The sequence below is a fragment of the Labrus mixtus genome, chromosome 22, assembly GCF_963584025.1.
Source record: "Labrus mixtus chromosome 22, fLabMix1.1, whole genome shotgun sequence".
Classification (NCBI taxonomy): domain Eukaryota; kingdom Metazoa; phylum Chordata; class Actinopteri; order Labriformes; family Labridae; genus Labrus; species Labrus mixtus.
The window spans coordinates 2,470,673-2,494,132 of NC_083633.1; the positions used below are offsets into that span (position 1 = coordinate 2,470,673).

General features: G+C 40.2%; 1 long non-coding RNA gene across 1 annotated transcript in view; it reads right to left on the reverse strand.

Moving 5' to 3' along the window:
- The window catches only part of LOC132956315 (uncharacterized), a 295,674-nt gene that overhangs the window by 37,978 nt on the left and 234,236 nt on the right, over positions 1–23,460 (reverse strand). The window lies entirely within an intron of this gene.

Consider the following 23,460-nt stretch of genomic DNA (forward strand, 5'->3'; position numbering starts at 1 on the left):
CCTGTTCTATTTTCATATCAGTTTTTTGGAAGTGGACATTTTTGTCCTTAGTGACTTAAGAGGGTCGTAAATTAAACTGATGCCTGAGGGTTAATGCATACAAAGTAAAGGTGAAATTGATATCCTGATTACTGTAATGTTTGTGTGTGATATCCTTTATAAATGCTGGGGGCAGTAACCAACAACTCTAAGACGATTATTTTCTTCCCTCTAACTGCACACAGCTGTTTTTGCTGTTGCATGTTTTTCTGCAATGAGGCTCATTTGCATAGAAAGATATGAAAAAATCACTGCATAATGGATCATTTAAATACAGTATATCCAAGCAGAACCTGCACACAGACACGCAGATTGCTCTGCAGCAGAGTTAGCCAATTATTTAAACCTTTGCACACATTTTGTGAATAAGACGCTTTCTTTTAGTGTCATTTGCACAGGTTCACCTGGTGTAAAAGCTGTGTTCTCCTTGAGGGAATCAGGCCCTGGATGTGTATTTCTATGGTGAGCACGTCCATGCCAACAATAAGACACATCCCTCCAACATGGCGTCTTCATTTCAACTCTCAACTGTGGACTTCTCTTCTTTGAAATGTGTGACCTCTACACTTGAGCAGCCCTCTGAACCTCTCTCTGAATATCATAAACACTAATAATGTTTCCCTTCTCAACTGTTACATTCCTCAACTATCATCCACCTCACACCCAGACAGACACTTTCAGCTGTGATGCCAGAGATACTCCGCTCTCAGACAATGGTAATCTAATGATGCTAATGAAACACAGATGCCTGCAGCGCCTCCGGCTGAGCATCGGCCCGCCTCAGCTGATCACACAGACGATATGTTCATGGCACTTTGAGCTGGAAGGAAATTGGGCAGGCAATAGCCATGCTTAGGTACGGGATCTAATTATCTTATATGTAGGTATGTCCGGATTAGGTTCTGCTGTTGAGCTGAGTAACAAATAACTGTCGATACCAAGTTTAGATTTGACACGTTTTTCAAGATGTCTATTAAGTCTATTAAAGTTATTGAAATTAATCTTAAATATATGCTTACTGATCTCAGGGCTAAACAATGAAGATACTGTCTACAGCCAAGCTTTAGCCTAATCATTTTTTTTCTTCTTTTTTTTGGCTAATTGTAAAAGAAGAAACCGCTCTGTAAAGCTTTTAGTCTTTTCATTGTTTGTAAGTGACTCCTCTTTCTCTGAAAACTGCTCCAGTGGTCGTTGCTTCAGCTGAATTGTTGCTTCACTCACATGAATGAACTGTATTCCACTGAGAGATTACTTTTGGATTACATTAATAAATAACTCTTATTGGCTCATTGTGACTGAGGCTTTTGTTGCACCTTACAGTGGCGAGGGAGTGAGGTTGTCATCAAAGATGAAACACAGTGCACAACAGATGACAGCAAAGCACAAGAGACGAGAACAAGTGAGGAGATTAATTACAAAAAACATACTGCGCTTCACAGTTGTTTTGGGTTCATGAACTTTTACAATGGGGGGGGAGTTAGGACGCTAACTTGTAAAAAAAGATAAAGCTATTTTTTTATTTTTCTTAAAGGTAGTTCATTCTGTCAGGTGAGATAGCTCACTCTTATAAAGGTGGCTCATTACTTCAGGGTAGTGTTGTAGACCACACCAACCGAGTCAAGACCAAGACCAAGGCAGGGTGAGACCGAGACAAGACCAAGACCATAAATATCACAGAGCGCACGGGCGTGTCACTCACTAAGGCCGTAACACTGGGAAGGTTGAGGATGTAACCGGGGGATGAATATTAAATTATGAAGTTATTTGTTCTAAAAAAGGGGAGTTTTCCTTCTAATCACAGTAATGACATATAAAAATAGCCGATCAGTGTTCTTGACCGGTCATGATTTAAAATCCAGAGTCCTCCCTGTCTGAGACCGAGACAAGACACAGTAAAAATTCCTTCGATTCCGAGACAAGACTGAGATATTCAAAAACTGGTCTGGAGACTGTTCTTAGGACCAATATCAAGTACTACAACACTAACTCCGGGAAAGCAGCTCATTCTGTCAGGTGAGGTTTCAAGATTTTACATTTCGATCTTTACTGTAGTTTTTTTTAAAGTAACACAACAGATTAGCCACGTACAGTATAAAGGAGGGATATGCTCGTTTAGTAGCCTAAATGGTTACGTCATCGTCACACTCATTAGATGACACCAGAACTACTAGACAGTTAAACCAAATTACCCTCTTAGCCGGTCAAATGTTATGCTTAGACTGCAGTGCAGCCAGACACCACTAGCTGGTGCTGGACCCATGGACTGGCATTAGCCCCTGTCTTTCCTCGCTCTGCAACCTGGATGTAAACAAGCACAGTGACCTGTTAGCATCTCATAGGAGAAGCACAGTTTGGCAGACAAAGTTGTGTGTATTCTGTGTCAGGTTCAACAGAAATATCAACTTGAGAAATGCGTAACCACATGTAGCACAAGCATGCAGACATTTAGTGCAAGTAGGAGCAAAGGCTGGCAGTGCTAGCACTGCTAATGTTAGCCATAACCACAACCGACCAACTAAATTACATTGTTCACCTGCAGATAATAGTAAATAATTGTGCATACCTAGAGTAGTCTGTCAGTGTGAATTCAGGACAAGCTGCCTGAGGCCTGTTGCAAAAAAAGTCTTGTCTCCTAACAAGCAGATCGCCATCCTATTTCAGATGGCCCATGCCTCCCCAGGTGCCCTTGCCTGGGTGAAAACTATTCTGTAAAACATTTTCAGAATTTTGAATGTGAACATTTTAAATTGCCTTAAACAGTCAGACTGGAGACCTATCAAGGAACAAGTTTTAATGCAGTATAGTCAAACTTTTTCTTGAAAGCATCGGGGGATCATTTGACTCCAGTATTTATATTTTAGCATGTCTATTTCTATTATTTAAAGAACTCATTAAATGGGAAGATTGTGTCTTTCTCTGACTTGAATTGAAAGTGTTTTACTTTACAGCAGCAAATACTGCCAAAGGTACAATTACATGATAATGGAGGATTTAATTTCCCGTCCTTTCCCCATATTGTTCTACCTCAGTTACATTAAAGACATCATCATTAACTGACTGAGAGAAAGCAAACCAGGATTACAGTCATAAAACAACAAACATTTCTCTTTAAAGCATGCAGTGTGTTCACCTTCAGGTTTAACGTCAAACCATTGAACTGCTCATCTTTGATATGTCTTCATTTAATTGTATTGCTTGAAATGTAATGACACTTTTACAGCACTTGAGGTCAGATAACAACAAACTAAGCAACAGTTAAACTACAAAAGGTACAAGTGATATTTCAAGGACATTGTAAGCTGTGTGTGTCTGTGTGAGTCATCCTGCATGTTCTGTAGGTACAGAGCAGAGGGTGCCGTCTGCAGCACCTCCAGCTCTTCACACAAACTGATGTGACGAATCCGGTGAGAGCTTTGAAGCTGAAAAACATCAACAGCAGAAACGCTAACCGGATTACCATCGACTGACAACCGTGAGATGTGTAAGACTGCAGGTGCTGGACCTGGCAGCTGCTTCAGCCACATGTATGTTAGTGGTCTTTTGTAGATAAATACCCAGAGTGAGGGAGTGATGCTGCAGGGGTCAGGGTTTTAGTTTCCACTCATGTAGTAATGCTGCTGTAAGGAGCTGCAGATAAGTATGTATGATCTCACTTTGAAAACAGGATCACACACAATTTAAAGAGCATTAGAAGTAGATGTGGGTTATCAAGCATGATTGGCTTTATATAATCTTAAAATAAACACATTTGAAAAAAAACTTACACCTATTAAAAATGAAATTACCATTTAATGTTGGAAGCACAGAAGGGACCTAACCTTTACAGGCCAACCAATCAGAGCACTATTATCTCGACAGGAAACCTTTCATGCTAAATCTGTTTTCACATATGCACTCCTGAACATTTCTAGAGAATTTCAGGCAGACTGTAATCCTCCTGATCTGGTTGTTCACACATTGAACTCACAGCGGGAGACTATCCCAATCAGAGGGTGGGCGAGGGGAGGGTCTCCTGGGGCAAGACATAAAAAAGAACGCTTAGACGTGGCAGACGAAGCAACAGAAGCGTCAATGACACTAAACTACAAAGACAATATGTGCCTTTATATCATTGCTATGTGTAGTTTTACAGAATCAGAGCATCAACATAAGAGCGGAGAAGAACATACTGTTGAACAGAAAACATAAAGAAGACGTTTAAAATACAGGCACAGAGGTCGTACCGGTCATGTGAATGCAGTCCATGGTCATGCACTGATTGCGGGGAATAAACGTCACCACCCCCTCCCGCTCGCTGGCGGTGAATTCTCCTGATTATACCTTGCTGCATTCTGACATCAGCTCACTTGTACTTTCTGCAGAAACACACTTGGGATCTGGCAGGAGAAAGTCACAATGACATTTGAGTGAAATAAATTCAGCTGTTTCCCTTCACACAGAGTTCAGCTCGAAAACTTCATTTGTTTTTCAGGGGTTTTGTGCACTGAATGACACTTAAAGTAGGATTTATAGGTCCTAAAAGAAGTGTACCAAATATTACCTACACTTTAAAATCAGCTTGGACATCTTTTTAACTTCTTTTATACACTGACTTTGCAAAGGTACTTAAAAGACGACTTTATACAGTAAAATACTTAAACATGTTACATTAATGGCATTTTCACACCTAACCTGTTTGGTTCGGTTAAGACAAACTTGAGTGTCTTTGCAAATTAGTGCGGTTCATATGCCCTGGTGTTAAAGTCTTTATATGTGATTTTTTGATCCAGCAGATGTCGCCCTTGAGCACCAGCATGAAACCAAAACAACTCGCGGTGCATTGTTGTGTTAGCATGCTAATGCTAGCGATCTTTATTCTGCTCGTATCTTCACACTGCATGTAAATTTACCTGAAATGAGCGTGATCTAGAAACACAGTTAAGCAGTGAGTACAGTATGTTATTCTTCTTTTCTCTAGTCCCTCAATGAAACAACTTTTATACGTGAGGGGAGGAGTCAGCCGGCCGTCCCGGCGATGTAAACAAACTGAAGACAAGACTCAGAAAACTCGGAAAACATCACAGACAGTGGGACTCGGGTGTTACACCCAGTGTAGACAGTCATGACTCACAGAGTTATTTTCAGAGGATATACTTGATTTCTATTACATTTAAGTGTTGCATACAAAGCCTTTAAGCTGCCAATCAAACCCTGGTGTGTGCCGAACAACATACGATAACAACATACAATTTTTTGGGCTTCTAGTGTAGTAAAAGATGAACTGGAGCCGACATAACTGCAGAAAGCATTCCTCTTTTTTGGAGTAAACCAGCTACCATAGCCAGAGCCCTCTTTATTCTTCATCATTGCAGAACATGTGTTAAAGGCCACAGGCAAAGCTGATGGCTCTTTGTAAACAGTTTTGGTGGATGAGCAGGTCATGGTTCAAAAGGATTAACATCCACCTTCTCCTGAACTGTCTTGATAAACGCTTTCGCCTACTCCAGCACATGAACATATTATTTTCAAAGCTCAGTTGCGCCTCACTGTCAAACTGTAAGCTTCTCATGAGAAACACCAAATAATAGAAGAGTATTGATACTGGTCCCTTTAAAAACTCGGATCAATGAGGAGTCTCAATAAGAGTATAAAGAATCAATAAAAAATCAATGATCCCCATTCCTAATCATGACAGTACTTCTATTTCACTCGTCTGCATGTTTTGTTCAACATGTTCAGGTTCAAATTGCATAAATATGCAATGTCCCCAATTTGACTAATTATATTGGCTGAGTGACATTTCTTTTGGGCGTTCATCATGAGCAGAATATGAAAACCTTGCTGCTTAGTAAAAACATTAGGTCTATGCATTTTTAGTCTTAATTAATACCAAAATAATGAGCTATCTTAATTAACTTTGCAAAGAAAGTTTTCTCCATCTCGGGGGATAATTTGGGTGTTTAAGGGTGGTGACCCTGCCTGCCTGTTCTTTCAGTTAAAACAGAATAAAGGGTCATGCTTACAGAACATCCCCCCGACTGATAATGACACAGGTGATAGGCCTTTTGTTAAGCAGGAACCTGGAGGTCCCCGGTGCCTAACTACACGAGGATTAATAAAACTGATAAGCTTAATGAATCCTGACTATTGGAGCAGGTGAAAGGGGGCTAATGAAAGTAATTACCTCGGCTGATCTGTCCGGCGGAGGGGCGAGCCGGTCCTCGTTCAGACGATAAAACAAAAGGATTAAACGCACTGCGAGGAATGTTAATGAAATATGTTGATTGTAAAACGGTATCCACATGGGCACATTAGCAGCATGCCTAAGTGAGCAGTTTATGAGGCAACGGGTAATTTGACTTTGAGAACAACAAGGGTCAGGTTTTGTCCTGTTTGAATGCTGACTCTAACCACACACACACACACACGTTACACAGAAAGACAAATGTTTGGTTCACTAATATTTATCTGACCTATCTGAGAGTCACTGGTGTTCTTTTTAGATCAATACCCAGTCTCCATAGGGGCTGTTAAATTGGATGGTATGGTTGATTAACTCCACGTGTCACTCACAACAAAAGCCTGACCCCTGAATGTGTGTGTGGGAGGCCCTTGTACAATTCAACACTGGATTCATCTTCCCGACAGTACCCATGCCCTTCACTGCCCTTCACTCTCACTGTAATTGAAGCACATGGATTCAGCTCAGCCAGGCGCTAACGCGGCGACTCCAGGGATTACTCGTTTACCTCCACTGGTCGACTGATATTTGAAAGAAGTGAGCGGGTGACAGCCTTACACCTCTGTCATGAGTAGTGGCTGGTTGAACTAAATGGCTGAAAAGGCACTTTAGTCCCAGAACAGAGTGAAATCTGCAGTTTGGCCATATATTATGCATGACAGATACACAGCAGAGCAACCAGCCACAAGCTCTGAACTCACACAGACACAACGTCCACATCAGTCTTAGAAAACTGTGTTTCTTTTTTCCACATTCATAAAACTGCATCATCATCACATCTGTTGCATTAAAATCAGAAGATATCAGGTGAAAGCTTTCCAGTTAATTAAAGTGATACTTCAGCCATTTGCATTAATCTTTGTATCATTAGAAACCTGGTAGTATTTTTGAATGGTCGTGCATCCCGCCCTAATTTTCCCCTGAGATGTGAAATCTTTGTATTTCTGAGTCTGTAAAGGAGTTTCCAGTGACGCAAAAATCGCCATTTTGCGTCATTGGAAGCTGTTGCGGTTAGCAGGGTGAAACTACAACGCTAGTTCCTCATATTTTCGACCACTGAAGCTACAGACCAATCACAGATCAGTGGGTGGGAACTCACTCCCAGAATCGAAACTTAACGTCCGCCATATTGCTTAGAAGCTATGCTAACAGGCTCTATGGAGAAAGCTGATAATGGTGAAAAAAAATATAAATATAGCGGCGAGATGGCGGCTGCGACAAGCCGGTCTTGTGTTTTGGCTGCTGGGGCGGACTGGTAGTGTCGGTGCTCTCACTGTTTGCCTATGAACACAGACATAGAGTCTGTTTTCTGCCAGGAATTTCCAAGATCAATTCTGGAAGAAATCTCTGAATCAGTTGTGTAAACGGCCTTATGTGTTGAAGTAAATATGTCTGTAAACCTGACCGTAGTGGGAGTGGCCTGCAGTGCTGTGCATTCTGGGATTTGGTGTCTTTCATCCACACCAGCCAAAAAGACACTTTCTTCCTTTTCTCGGCCAAGAAGGCACCAACTTCAAAATGTATTTCACATTTCTGCTACATATATGACCCAATGTCAATACAGATTCATGTTTCAACGGGTGAAGTATCCCTTTAAATATATGTTTAGTCATTAGTCATTACAGAATGCTATAGTACAGGTGAATAATGCTGCTAATTCAAGCTGTATCTAGGCAAAACTATTTTCTTCCAAAGGAATCATCCATCTTTATAAAAGTTTGACCATGAAATCCTTTGTATCTGTTTAACAAAGTGAAAATGCTTTTGAAAATGATCAGTGAGTGTTAAACCACATTATCATGACAAAGTGCAGCTCTCTGTGGATCAGTCTTTTTTAGTAGTGGGCGGATTTCTCATTTTTGAATGAAAGTGTTCCTCCAACATGTCCAATTGTTGGTGCTCTTACGGCCTCATCATACTGTAAGAGCAGATTAAATCGCCTGATGATGAATTACACACTGTGTCCCTCTCTTTTACAAAATGTTATTGCTCTTTATTGAAAGCTGTGATGCTAATTCAGCCAAATCTGTGAATCTGAATGAGTTACCTGATTTAACCAGAACGTTTTCCTCTCACGCCTCAACTCAGTCAGTAGGTGTTCATTCTAAAATAGCACAAAGTTACATAATGTCCTGTGAAAGCTGCACTCACATGTGGGATCCTTTGGAGTGTATATTCAAAAAAAAATTTAGTTTATTTGTAGCGATATGCCCCGTATAGTCTGTTTGTGACGTGCTTCCAAAAGTTACCATAATTCAAACTTTTAACTTTGATGTCAATGATATGTCATAACATAAAATATAGATTCATGAATACAAACATGTGAGAATACATTCATGAGAATACTTTTGTGTGTGTGTGTGTGTGTGTGTGTGTGTGTGTGTGTGGGGGGGGGGAGGGTCACTTGTGTCTATGTCTGTGCAGGTGTGCATGAGCATCTGTATCAAAAAGCAACTTCCATGATTGGTTGGCAATAGTCAATGAAATACAGACTGACATTCTCATTAAGGTTACACCAAATTGTATTGTATGCATAACTAGGAGACTGATCTGACAGCAAGTGACCACGGTGTAGCGCTTTGTCAGGGGTCTTAAGGCCCGCCTCAAAGTCAAAGTCAAAGTCAAAGTCAAAGTCATCTTTATTGTCAATTAACAAAATAATGTTCAGGGATAGGTTAACCGAGAGTTCGAAAGTCAACATTTCCAATATGGCAACCACCATAGGCTTCTATTTTTTTAAAACATCAATTTACATTCTATGCTGGTAACCAGTGAAGGTCAGCAAGAACTGGAGGAATGTATTGTTATCATTGTTAGATGATTAAGGAAGCGTGCTCAATTAAAATCCAGAGCCAACTCTTCTGAACGCAAACAGCTATTTATTGAAATGTTATATGGCTGTGTGACTTATTCTACTTCAATTTTCCTAAAAATAAGATGTCAAAAAAAAGATTTTGCCTTTATTGTTTACAAAACAAACCAATATACTGAATTGTATCTCTTGTATCAGGAAGCTATAGTATGCCTAAGCAGGAGTCATATCTATAACAGTAATATTATAGAGTCCAAATAAGAGTATTTTATGTATGATGCCCAACCCCTGGTAAAGCGTTCTTACCGTATGTATCTTCTGTGTGATGCTGAAAGAGCTCCTAACACTATAAAAACACACTAGCTAGGTACAAATATCGTGTTTGTGATGAACTAGTAGTAGCATCGTTAATAAGTTTACTTCAGAGCGGTGTATTAATCACCTGATGACCGGTCAGAAAACAGGTGAGGATTATCATGAGTAACAGAGTAAAAGCATTTCTGACAGATTCATCTTTGTGGTGTTTTGAATGCTAAGTGTGGGCGTCTTCAACATAACTAAGTGCCATTCAGCCCCATGATAATTTGTTATATGCAAATGTAAGCTAATCTCAAAGAAACTCCCTGGATTGACGGACTGTTTTAAATCATTTGTTCTGCCGTTCTAAACTTCAAAAGCAGTCTTTTCCTTTTTAACTTCTGAACAACATTGTCTCCATTTCCACTTGTTATGTTGCTAAACACTAATTAGATGTAGCTATGGAGCTGTTGTTGAAGTTTGTGTTGCATAGAAACAGCAGTCTCCGCTCCATGCGTTTCTAATGATGCTCACAGTTTTTCTTTGAGCTGCAATCTACGATCACACATGGCTTTTCAATACATGAGACCTCGCCTCTAAATGATGTTTATGAGTTCATCTTGCATTAGACAGACTAACTCCCACTCCTCTAATAAGCACTGAAAGCAGAGGAATGCCGTTGTGTATTTATCCCATCAGATAAAAACCCAGCCGTGCGACCATCAACAAAAGACGGCTAAAAGAGCACTAAACTGCTCGGTGATTGCTTTTTCTTTCCTCTGTCCTCTTTGATAAACGGGCTGTTAGTGTTCAGAGCTCCACCTGACAGCTGTGGTCACTCTTCACACTCCTTTTCCTCTCTGTTCTCCTGTTTGCTCAGACAGAAGCTGACACCGAGAGTAAATGCCAGTTGGGCTGGGATGTTAAAAGGATTTCTGTCGCTGTCTTTGTCCCTTTCAAACACTTATGTCTTTGTCTGATCATGTTTCTCCTCCTCTGTGATTGTATTTACGCTTCTAATGGACCATGGCTGGAGGATTTATGGGACTAAAGGGTTTGACGTTTTTAGCAATGAAAAACTTGGGTGTCCATGACGTTTACTAAGTAAGCATTGTGGCTGAGTATTTTACCTTCATTTTATGTTTGATACAGAAACAAAAAGAAGAGGAGACAAGAGTATCTAAGACAGAAAGCTCACATAGAATACTTGTTCAGCTTCATGTTTACCTGTTGCTTTTCTTCAATTAGTTCCTTATCTAACTGATTTTATACAGGACTAAAATACCACTCTTGTGTGATTGCATGCTAATTGCTAACACTAAGTTGATGCTATAAACAAATAGGGAATAGGCAGAAGGTAAGTCAGGGCCAAGTACAGATTGAAGGAGACAGCAGGTAAGAGTTCACACACACAGTGAGGTGTGTGGCAACACAGTGAGTCTTAATATTAAAAACTGGTAAACTCACCGTGTAGTGTCTTCACAGGGAAACACCAAACAGCCAAGGGGAGAGGCAGACAGGAACCATGAACGCTGTGACAGAACTCGTGGTCAGGGACAGAAGCCTGAAGAGGTTTCCAGGATTGCAGCAAGACTGGCTGGTCAGATCTAAACGGGGTCTGAAACATGGTCTGCTAAACTTGACAATGTTATTCACAACACAAAACCTTTACAAATCTAGAGCCACAAAACACTGGCTTTCACTGTCTTCCAAATGCATATTTATTACTGTAATTGCTTCCTTTGAATTGTATTTCTGTCTTTGTTCCCCTTCTCCATCTTCATGCAAACTTCCACACTCGCGCACACGCACTCACACACACACACACACACACACACACACACACACACACACACACACACAAACACACACACACACACACAAAGCCTGACTCAGTGCCAACTGGAAGAGGCCCAGATCATCTGAAGGCTCTCTGTGAGGTAAAGTTGCCACTCTAAAAGTGATTATGTTTCATTACAGTGGAAATGGGAGAGCAGGGTTTCCTGGCGCCTAAAGATCAATAACTCCCCCCCCCCCCCCCCCCCCCCCCCACACACACACACACACACACACACACACACACACACACAAGATGCTTTACTCTCTGTCTGGCTACTTGACAGTATGTTTATGAAAATGCTGAATCTCCTCTCAGGGATGTTTATTGTTTGTTTTTTTAAACATTTTGTGCAATTGCCATTTTCTTTTCATTTGCATTACTCATGTATTGATTTCATTTTGTGCGTATCCGGTGTGTTGTCATTAGAAGATGCATCAGGCATGAATGAGGATGGAAGCAGAAGTTGTGTTGTTGGTGTAAAGGGCCACAGTGACTCAGGGTTTGTTTAGTCACTGCTGCTGTCTCACTCTGTTTGTACTGGCTGAAGGATGTAAGCTCAATGTAATAACACCAACATCCATTTCCCAGGTGGATAAACACATGCACCGCTACATAATGACATCATGAAATGTTTTTTTATGTTCTTCCAACACCGTAGTCATGAGTCAAAAGATCAGATCTTTTGTTTCATTCAGCGTTTACTCATTATTTATCAAACTTATCTGAACCAATAAAAAACAAACTATTTTCTTTCCAAACTTTGAACGACTTCCCTCTATTTGATTACTACATTAACATGTTTCAGGAATATTGTAGAAAAATAAACAAGTTTGAGGGTATAAAACAGTAGAAAAAATAAGGGAAAAAAGTTATGAAGAAACAAACACAAAACACTAAAAATACTATTTTTAAACTATGCAAATAAATGATAACTAAGTAAACTAAAAGGAGAATAATTAGAGCGGTAACAATAAGGGTAATCAACAAAAAGTTTAAAGGTACTGTAGACTTAGGTACAGTACAATATATATATAGGTACAGTATATCGACTTATACAAAAGTAATGTCGCTCTATCATCTCTGCAGAAACAGTCAGCACCACACGGCTTCTATGGGACTCTGTGTGGTGCTGACTGTCCTCTGCTTAGATTTTGATGTATGCAGCAAAGAAGAGAAAACATAATCATAGTGAGGCAAAACGCCAAGCCAGATAGATAAAGCTTGTTCCAAATGAAGGGTGAACCTTGTGTTGGCTTTCAACCTTGTTGAAAGAGCAGCTTGGGATGAAGAGTGTCATGGAGTTGGTCTGCTTTCTGTTGGACAGACAGGTGCAAAACAACAGTGGAAAGCTTGTGCTAGCTTGGTACTGTAAATGATCTGCTTTTATAACTGTACAAATGTAATATTCTCAGGTAGCTTGCAGTGTACGTACAAAATGAGTCCTGCTATCAACCAATGCAAATAACTTGATGTTTCAGGTGGTGCATACTGCATAGAAACATGATGCTGCAGGTGTTTGCTGGGCTGGGAGGGTGCGCTCTCACAACTGTTGTCAGAGTCAGTGAGTGTCACTTCTGGGGGCGATGAGTCCAGGAGGAGGGGCCAAATTTGAATGTTGTCTTTACAAGCTGCAACAACCATTGCTTCTGACTCTACCTTCAAAAACGAAATAATTATCTTGATGATTTGTAATCGTGTGATAAATTTAATTTGGCCGTTTTCATCCTCCACATAGTGAGACAATCAGAATATAAAAACAGAGCACGTACTGCAGCCTGGACACTTGCACAGACCTGCAGATAGTTCATGGCTGTTTGGCTGCATTTAAATCACAGCCGTCTGAATTATTCACTGTTCTAGGAGGGGGGGAGGAGGTTCCTGTGCTGTAATTAGTGCTCATCTTTAACCTACAACGAGGCTCCAACCATCGACTACATTAGAATTTATCTCTGACACCGCTCTTGGCAATAACCCCGCAGATAATTAAGAGTGGTAAAAAATGGATTGTGTGAATTAAAGCGCCTCTATATGAAACATCCGTTATCTGACGCTATCTGCTCTTTATCTCCCAAACATGAGATGACTAATGGATGCTGCTGAGCCTCCACGGTGTATTTCAGTCTATTTGTATTTTATGATTGAATCACAAAGTGTAAAGAAACATTTAAGTGTCCAAAACTGGGTGTTTAAGGGATGTTTTAAAATGTTAATCTGGTTTAAATGCCTGTCATATTTTTTTGTGAGTGGGGAACTAAATTCATTAAAAGTGTTCGACATAATCGAAATATTTGTCCAAAAAGCTTCAAAGCTTCTTAATGATTGGTTCGACGCAGATGCAGAGTGAGATTAGCAGTTAGCCTAGCGGCAAGACACAGTTGAAAAATCAAGTTTTGTTATCTCTGGCTAGTTCCTTTGGCATAAATCCATCATTCCGCTCGAATTTCCCCACAATTGTGACACTCTAGGATTGTGGGTAGTGTAGTTCTTTACCCCCCGAGAGGAAGAATAAACCGTGTTTGTCTGAAAACCCAGCTGATATCATACAAGCTTTTGTCTTCTAAATGAGCTCATACCATCGTTTCACACTCTGGAAGCCCGTTGTGAGTTATGACTTATAATCAAATCCACTTTGTAGAAAATTAACGAGATTTTCACTTCCTGAACCATACTGTTGACCTCCATTAAACACATACTTCTTTCTCAAAATCTCCAGCTTCAGAACCCAAAATGTAGCTCCATCATAAGCCTAAAATAAGGAACAAGCTTCAAGGTGTAAAATTGTGTCTCCTGTACATCTTAACTGAAAAGAAGTTCAAAGAAAGCTCAACTTGTACGTCACTCGTCTACCAATCACTTTACAAAGCTCCTCAGAGATTGTAAATGATGTGATTTAATGAGTGTGTTTTCCAGGTTTAAGTTGAATAAAACTTAGCAGGCTGCTTCTCATTCATGCTACCTGTCGTGTTGAGCGTTTTGTCAGCCAACACAAATCCACTCCTGCAGAGAAAATAACACGCTTCAGAAATCTTTCTGAAAGGACACACGACTGAACTGACGTGCGGGATTACAGAAATGACACGGGGCCTGCAGAGTCAATGAACACACGACACATGCTACTGATTTCATCGAATTTCATCACACACTCAATTACAGTTTGTCACGGGGAGAGACGGAGATGCAGAGTGAGATTAACGCTTATGTGTGGTCTAGCACAGTCTGTGACAGCTGACAGCTTAATGCCTGAAACGTCCGAAACTGAGAGGGAGGAGAAAAAAAGAAAATGTGAAGTAATTTAAAAACAATAGTGATGTATAAATATGAAATAATCATTCAGTGTTTGATTTATTTACTATTTATATGTATGCCGCCTCCTGAAGCAGTGCCCTGGCCTCTCCTCTCTCCCTGAATACAGATGAAGACTCTGGAAGCCATTCATAATAAATCACAGGCCGTTCTTAGGTGTTTTTTCTTCACATTCATTGTGAGTGTGTTGGATTTAAAATGTCTTCTGTTAATTACATGTCAGCAGAGAGTGTGTGACTGCGAGCAGATAAGCTCTGCTATCAGACGCTCGCTCTCTGTAATTTGGTGCCTGAATGCACCACGGCACAAATAAACAACAAGAAGCAGAGGCTCTCGTTGTGTTCAATGGTTTAGGCCAAATCCATTAAGGGAGGGATATGTGTCTACATCTGGACATTACGTTAGCTGCAGTATAACAGTGTTCAAACACAGGCCAGCTGTTTCATTTTTACAGCTGTATTACAATGAGGATTTCTGTTTTGTAGGATAAATAAAAGTTTGGTGTTTTTGAATCTTTTTTATGAATTCAAGTGTAGCTAATCGGCCGCACATGAGCCAAAACATGCTACTACTGCAACTCAAATCTTGACAATATCAAGGATTATTAAACATCATATAGCTTATAAATATAGCACTTTGAGATTTTTGTTTAAATGTAAAGTGCGTTATAAATAAAATTATTATTAAAAATATTATTATTATTATTATTATTATTATTATCTTTGCATTCATGCCATAGTTTAGAAGAAATGTTGGTAAAAAAACCGTAATGGAATTTGATTTATTAACGTAGGAATTAGAGCCGCCATCATTAGCGCATTTATCATGATGCGATTAAGATCTAAAGTTAATACATTTATTATTTTTACAGCATTGATCGCGTGCTATTTTTTCCCTTTAAGCCACCGCACTGACAGTAGAGTCTCCCTGTAGTCGCAGTGATGGAAAATAACGACCCTGCTGCGTCTTTGAATGTCTCATTTCACTTTAAAAAACTCTCAGGCAGCTCGGTGGACGAGTCAAAAGTAATATCCACCTCATGACATCAAACGTTTCTCTTTTATACCATCCTCTTTAGCTGCTTTAGTCTTCTTTCAGATCTTTAACAAGCCCTCTACAGGTCTACGTGCTTAACTGACTTTTTGTACTAATTTAAACATTCACTTATTAAAACATAGCTCTTTCCTGAACATTAAAATATCCCATACTAGGGGTGCCAGATAGCTGAGCATATATATCGGGCACCCCATGTTAAGAGGATATGTCCTCGTTGCTGTGCCCTTTGCTTCATATCCGACCTTGGCCCTTTGCTGAAGGTCATCCCCGACTCTCTCCTCCCAACATTTCCTGTCTCTCTTCAGCTGTCCTACACAATTAAGGCATAAATGTCCCAAAAATAACTGATACTGAAAATGAGCAGATACTAGAAAGAGCTGCAGAGATTTCACAGGTTTTTCTTTTGGCTGTGCAGGATCTCATCAGCCTCTGCGAGATCACAAATCCAGCGTGCTAAATTTAGTTTGCTGATACAAGCTCCCTCGTAACTTCTGATGCAACGGTGTGCAGAGGCTTACCTTAGCACGACTGGCTCATTAACACTCTGCCGGGCGCACACAGCCTATGATCTCTGCTTGTGTAATGACACACAAGCAGCTGAGCTGGATTAGAGGCTTCAACTGATCAATGGGAATGTCTGACGTGAAATATTTAATACTCCCCTTCTTCCCCCTGCTTGTGATCACGACTTTATGGATCAGCAAGCAAGGTGTTTCACTTCTTCAGTACATCTGGATGTACATGAAACATGAGGATGTTGGGAATTCAGTACATAAACTGTAAATCTTAAACATTTGGTCAGTGGACGACCCGAAGAGCTGCTTAGAAAAATCACAAGTTAAGGATGCTCAGGACTCAGGAGGTTTTTTGAATTACAGAGTTAGACAATCATCTGACAGCCGACACACCCATCTTCATTGAACAGACACTCGCCTGATCATAATGGTCTCATTCTGTCTCTGTCTATTTATTTCTCCTCTGTGTTTGTAGTCACAGTGACACTTTGGTCAGGCTCTGCTGCCGACAACAAAAGAAAACATCTGCATGTTTAAAACCCTACAGGTATAGAATATGAAATAAATGTGTGTTTGAATAGTTTGATCTACTCTCTTTGAGAAAAAAAAAGTCTGATGTGTCAAAACAGGTATTTTTAGGTCTTACACAGCCGTGGGTAAAGAAGCTTTTATCCAGCTGTTAGAAATAGCATACTTCTGTGGGAAAAGATGTCTGTGGCTTGACATCAGAGCCCAAATGATAACATTTTTTGGCTCTTATTTTATAAGCTGATATGGGGCTCTCACATATCAGCAGATGTTTTAAATAAGTGACAATTTGAAAACTTAATCTACGACAGTACAATGCTGGAAACAATGCTTGTGCTAATATAAGCAGTTCTGCTACAGCGGGTAAATAATCTCAGCCGTCATTAAGTCTTTGTACATTCGTATCCATTCCTTGACGGTGTAGCATTGGTGTCCCAGTCTGTGAATTCTCATTCCCGTCATGTTTCGGCGATGCTGAAGCACGGCACAGCAGGAGCTCCACATACACTGCTCCCAACATCCTCATGTTTCCAGATGTACTGAAGAAGTGAAACACCTTGCCTGCTGATCCATAAAGTCGTGATCACAAGCAGGGGGAAGAGGGGGAGTATTAAATATTTCACATCAGCACTGGGCTTTCCTACCGACTCAACCGATCCCGTCTCGCCCCCCTGTAATGCCTCTGTTACTACTTCTGAAGACTGTACAGAGGGGAGATCACTTTACCTACCCATCACACCTCTGCAACATTCATACTGAAGACAAAACGTCAAAGGGACGCTAATATCCCGCCTTGAAAGAGCAGTCTGTACAGGGCTATAGTTTAAAATCCTCTTAGGCTGTCTGCAACAAATCCTGCAAAGCATCACCTGTACAAATGGCACTACAACTGGTTGGCCATGAATAATAATGAATCTTATTCTCTAATACAGTAAACTGGTAAAGAAAACAGGCTCCTTAATTCATTTGCATTGTCATATTTCAGAAATATTTATACCCAATACACTAATAAAGGGTCAATTTCATTACATAAATGCATCTTCATGACAGGCATCATATCAGTATGCTGTTATTTCTTTTCAATCCAAAATCCATATCGGCTGTATTGCATATGTTGTAAAAAGTAGCCTATCTGTCTGCTTCTACTTGCAAATGACAATGTCCTCTGTATGTTAAAGACATTAGATTATCAATAAAATCACATATTAAAAATGCATCGCATGTTTCCCCCTGATAGACAGACAACAGGTAGTGAAGGTTGTGGCTTGTTTAAACCACAGCAGCCTCACTGTGGCCAGCTGTTCCTTCAGAGGGGACAATTACAATGACCCTGAAACACAGCGCTCATTTGAAATGTGGCAGGGTGCAATAAAAAAAACAGCAGGAAAGCAAAGACGCCCAGGTCATCCTTAAAATAAAACAAATAACAATGTTGTTTTCCCTACACAAGCTGCAAAAATGTCGGATTTGTGGAACAATTGCATTTGGAGTAAAACAACAACAACAACAATTGAACGGTGACATTTATGCAACAGATTAACATCAGTAATCGTCAGTTTTCTGTTAGTTAGACCTATTTACAACATATGCAACAATTATTAAGAGTAGGCTAGGCTAAGTAAACACAGCCAGTGGGCGGCAGTAGCTCAGTCTGTAGGGACTTGGGTTGGGAATCGGAAGGTCGCCGGTTCAAGTCCCGGCACGGACCAAGTCTGGAAATTGGTCTGGTAGCTGGAGAGGCGCCAGGCCACCTCCTGAGCACTGCCGAGGTGCCCTTGAGCAAGGCACCCAACCCCCCCCCCCCCACAAGCTCAGGAGCGCCCGCCGTAGGGCAGCCCCCCCACTCCGAGACCCCTCCGTTAGTGCATGTCCATAGGATCCTGTTTGTGCATGTGTGTGTATTTCAGTTCATGTTTGTGTAGCATGTTTACTAGACAGAGTGTAAAAACAAATTTCCCCTCGCGGGATCAATAAAGTATAAATTCTTCTTCTTCTTCAAATGTTTCAGCCTAATACATTAACAAACACAAAACTTAAATATTTGACTCACTTTTTTTAACGCTGAAAAGTCATCTTACTCCATGAAGGCGAGGTGAAATGGTAAATATGGTAAATATCCATGTAATAAACTGTATTACCCTCTGGTCCTGATTCTTGCTGAGGTGAAGTGATTTGTTGACATGACACTAGCTAGCTTACTGAAACACAGCCGGTTTGTTTGGTTTGTTTACGTAAACTCGGGTTTCTTGGTAAGTGTGAGTCCACTTTAACATTATAGTTTTATATTACTTTACATTCAAACTGTTACTTACATTGACCGCAGCTCAGACTGTAGTGGAAGTTAATGACCGGTTCACAGCAGTGCTGATATTCAGTTATCTCAACCTTGAGTGTGATATCACTTTTAAACAACAGTTATTCAAGCAGATAATAGTGATAAAAGTACAAATCAATATCGGATTTTGATTGTAACTCCACTAACTCGACTAGTTCCACAAGTTAACTGAAACTAGGCTGTTGCTAAGCAACCCTGACATTCTATTCTACTGCACTCGTGCTACTCTGGTGGTGTCCATGGTTACCACAGAGCAGCTACCTCGTAGTGTGAACTTTAACTTGTAGCCTATGTTCGAAGAAATTAATGTTATCGTGAAAACAGTGAAATTAGAGTCTGTTGTGTGATTATAGGGTATGCAACTGATTAGTAAAAAACACTGTCTGTTGTAAATTTCAATTAAAAGTATTTAGAATTTATTCCCTCATGTAATAGCCTATTCGTAAAACTTAAGACAAATTCATATTAATCTAAAAATGACTTGTATGCCATTGTATTTCAAATTAGATGAAGGATTTACACAACAATGAGATATAATCTTACAATAATTACTTAGAGTCTCAAACAATGAGAACCCCCCTAGTCCCTAATCTAGTTACTAGTGCCAAGTAGCCTACTAGACTATTTCAAAATCCTGGGTAGGTTCCTCAATAATAATGAAATAAAATCTCCAAATCATGACTAATATCTAAAAAACAGAGATTCAAATGAACTATCACAAAAAAAATAACCTCAAAAATTTAAAATGTGAATCGGCATACCTCATCAACCAACAGTTCAAAATCCTCAAGCGGAACAGTGACAGATAAATGAGTCGTTGGTTTGAGTGTTTCTAATACTTCTGGGAAAAAAAGTCATTATTTTGAGAGAAGCCACTCTTTACTCTGACTCACAGACTCAGTATTTTGAAACGATAAGCCATTATTTTGGGATCCTTATCAAAATTCTAAAAACTCTAATTTTGACATTTGGTATCATTTGATTTATTTACTAAGTCATTAATTTGATCAAATCTCTATTTGTGATGGGGTGTCTGTGGCTCGGAGTCAAGATTCTCTTGATCGAATACTTTCTAGTTTATAATAATAATAATACTTTATTTATTTATTTTACACGTAACCGTGTGCAATTAAAGCAAACCAGTAGTCTAATAACAGTTCATAGCAGCAAAAGTGCCGTAACTAAGCTCAGCTGTCATCGCTTCTTTGTACATTCATATTGATTATACAACAGCTTACTGTGGGAGTCCCAGTCTGTGAATTCACATCAGTGAGACCTGCACGCACACACAGCGCTTGGCTCCCCTGCTGGCTCCGCTGAAACCGTCAGTAACCGTTTGACATTTGATCAGTGAGGTCATTCTGTTTTGGTTAGAGGCCACAAAATAAAAACTTAAACACATGTTTGTTCAAGGAAATATTCATAATGTACCATAATTAACATCACCAGCATGTAATCAGATCTGTCCTTGGGTAAATTACCAGCTCCATCTGTACTTCTCTTTAGTTGACCTTTGACCCCACGCCCTCTGTGGGCTGATAAAAAACGTCTTATGAGGTCAATACTGCATATAGCTCAATAAAAAACCTCATTTTCTCCCACAGTGGGCCGGCTATCTTGCTGTGAAACACACCCATACCCAAAACAGAGCAGATTTTTTTTGTAGTCTGAGCTGTACTCAGACTTTCTTTTCAGGGATTATTGAAGAGTGTCTGAAACCTGTAAACAAATATTATGAAACATCTTTAATACAGCTGAGAAGATTTGCATATCAGTGCCTCTGTTCCTCTTCCTGCAGCTAAAAAAAGGATGAAAACTCTGGAGGAGTGCACACCAGTCTCCCACATACTCACAGCAGTGAAGAGTTGGACAGGATGCTGAAGGGCCCGTTTCCTGTGCAGCTGATGTGTGAGTGTCTTCACAGCTCAATCCTCATCTCATCTCTGCTCTTTAGTTTTTGATTTGTGTGTTTTTGTGATGCTGATTCCCTGTATTTAAAGCCCTCCTGTGTGTCCCTGGCACTTAGCACATGACACTCCAGCGTGCCCTCGTGATTGTGAATGAGGGTCTCTGTGTCGGCGTGTGAGTAATTCAGAGCGTTCCCCGTGACTTTTTGAGTACTCACCTGGAACAAATCCTGTAAACGGAGCCCCCACTCCACAGCCTGACTCACCTGGCCCTCGTCAGCAACGACACCCTCATTACATGCCATTCATCTGGATTTAAATGCCACGCTGCCGCAGTGTGACAGCGTGACATGATTCCTACATACAGTGTGTGTTAATGTGATCACCACTGTCATGTCAGGTGTGCTTTTATAGAGAGGAGCTTTATGACACATCTTCATCAGAAGTGTCTCCATTCAGTACCTTTTCTTTCTTGTCATTTAAAGCTCTACGTCTTTCTAACATGAGAATTTAAATTCAATTCAATTCAGCCTTTATTTATACTCGAAAGATCATTGAAGGGCAACCCTGATTTACGATGACATCGAGTCATTACAGAAATAATTAGAAAACAGACATTCAATCAAAAAGAAAAACAGGGGACAGATAATACAAGACTGCTAAAATCAGTTTAAAATGTAGTAAGATAATTAAGCGAGTACAAAACTGCAATAAATAAACAAACTTATGTGAAACAGTTACAAACAGAGGTTGGGAGGCTTAAAATCAGGTTTCTAAAATGCCCAAAAGGTAAAAGTTCATTTCCCTCAAGAAGATGCTGTATGTTGTTCCAAGAGTCCGGTGCAGAATAAAGAAAAAGCAGATTTTCCTATCTGACTCGAGGAACATTCAACAGTAAACGTCTTGAGGAACGTGTCTGGTAACGCCCAGTCGAGAGATGGATGAGTTCTGTCAGGTATGAGGGTAATCTGCGAGAGCTTTATAAATAAAAAGATGCCAGTACATATCATGTCTTTCTGTTAGAGATGACCATCCAACCTTGTTGTACAAGCTACAATGATGTGAATCGATTACACACAATCAACATCAAGTCTTACAGTTTAGGATGTTTGAAGACTTTACAGTTGAGATATAAATGTTTATACTGACAGGTGAGGTTGCCATACCTGTTCTGGTCTGAATGCTGCTCCACAAATATGTCTTTCAAATTATCAAAAATGTGTCATTTTTGTTTTTTAAGATCTTTCTGAGTCTCACAACAGGCAGTGACTCTGGGACATGCAGTATCATTTTAGAGTACTATGAGCTGTTTGATTGATTGCATTGCGAAAGCCAAATCCAATTTCAATTTAAACGTAAAAGCAACTGAACCGGAATCAACAGGAGACTCAGTGTTTTTCTTATTTTTCATTTATTTGCACTTAAAGCTTTTTTTCATCCTCATTTGAAAATTCAACTCACCACTTTGGCCTAAAGTTCTCACATTTTGTCCGCAGTATATTTGCAGTTTCATTTCATTTTTCTGAGACAAAAGGCAAAACATCCGCACGCTGTCCAACTCCCAATGGGCAATTTTATTTAACCGCAGGGCAACGTTTCAATCCTGAGGATGATCTTGTCGAAAACATTGGGAGCTGAACAGTACCTTTCATGCATCTGTATGCATTTTGTCTGGATGTTGCACCAGTAGATTTTTGGTTTAATTTTCCTGAGACACATCAGATCGTTGCGGAAAAAGCAATCATGTAAACATTCAAAGAACTCTGTTTCAGATAAAGCTGCAGTCAACTGCTTAACTGTGCAGCTAATCAACTGCGGACGTCATTTGGGTATCATAGTGCACAAGAACTCCCAAAAGGGTCAAAACTTTGCTGCTTCACAACTTGAAATGTTCTATTCAACTGGGCGTGGAAATATTTGAATTTGAAATCATTTAAGCTCATTGAGATGCATCATCTGGTTTACAGGGGGCCTCCAGCATTGGCAGCATGAAGGACACACTTTACATTTATAGAAGCCACTAACAGAAAAAAAAACACTGAAGGACTTTTAAAAAAGGAAACAAAAAATATGAATATATGACCTTCTGTGAATATTGACATTGAAACACACACACCTGTCAGGTTGATACATGTGTCTCACTGAGAGAGAGACAGGAAGTTTAAAACAGATTCTGATGCAATATTCATCTCACGCACTTGGTATTTTGAATTTTCAGCAGCTGGTACCGTCAGCCGCCCCCTCCTAAGGCAGGGAGGAGGAGGAGGAGGAGGAGGAAGAGGAGGAGGAGGAGCAGGAAGAGGAGGAGGAGGGGGGAGGAGGAGGAGGAAGAGGAGGAGGAGGAGGAAGTGGAGGAGGAGGAGGAGGAAGTGGAGGAGGGGGAGGAGAAGAAGAAGAAGAGAGAAAGAGGAGGAAGAAGTAGAAAAGAGGAGAGGAGGAGGAGAAAAGAGGAGGAAGAAGTAGAAAAGAGGAGAGGAGAGGGAAGAGGGGCCCCGTCCTGAAAACACACACACAAAGCTCCGGCTGTTTACATCTCTTTTGGCACGTCTGAGGCTGTTTCCATGGCGACGGGAGTAAAGATAGTCGGGATGTGTCAGAGATACAGTGC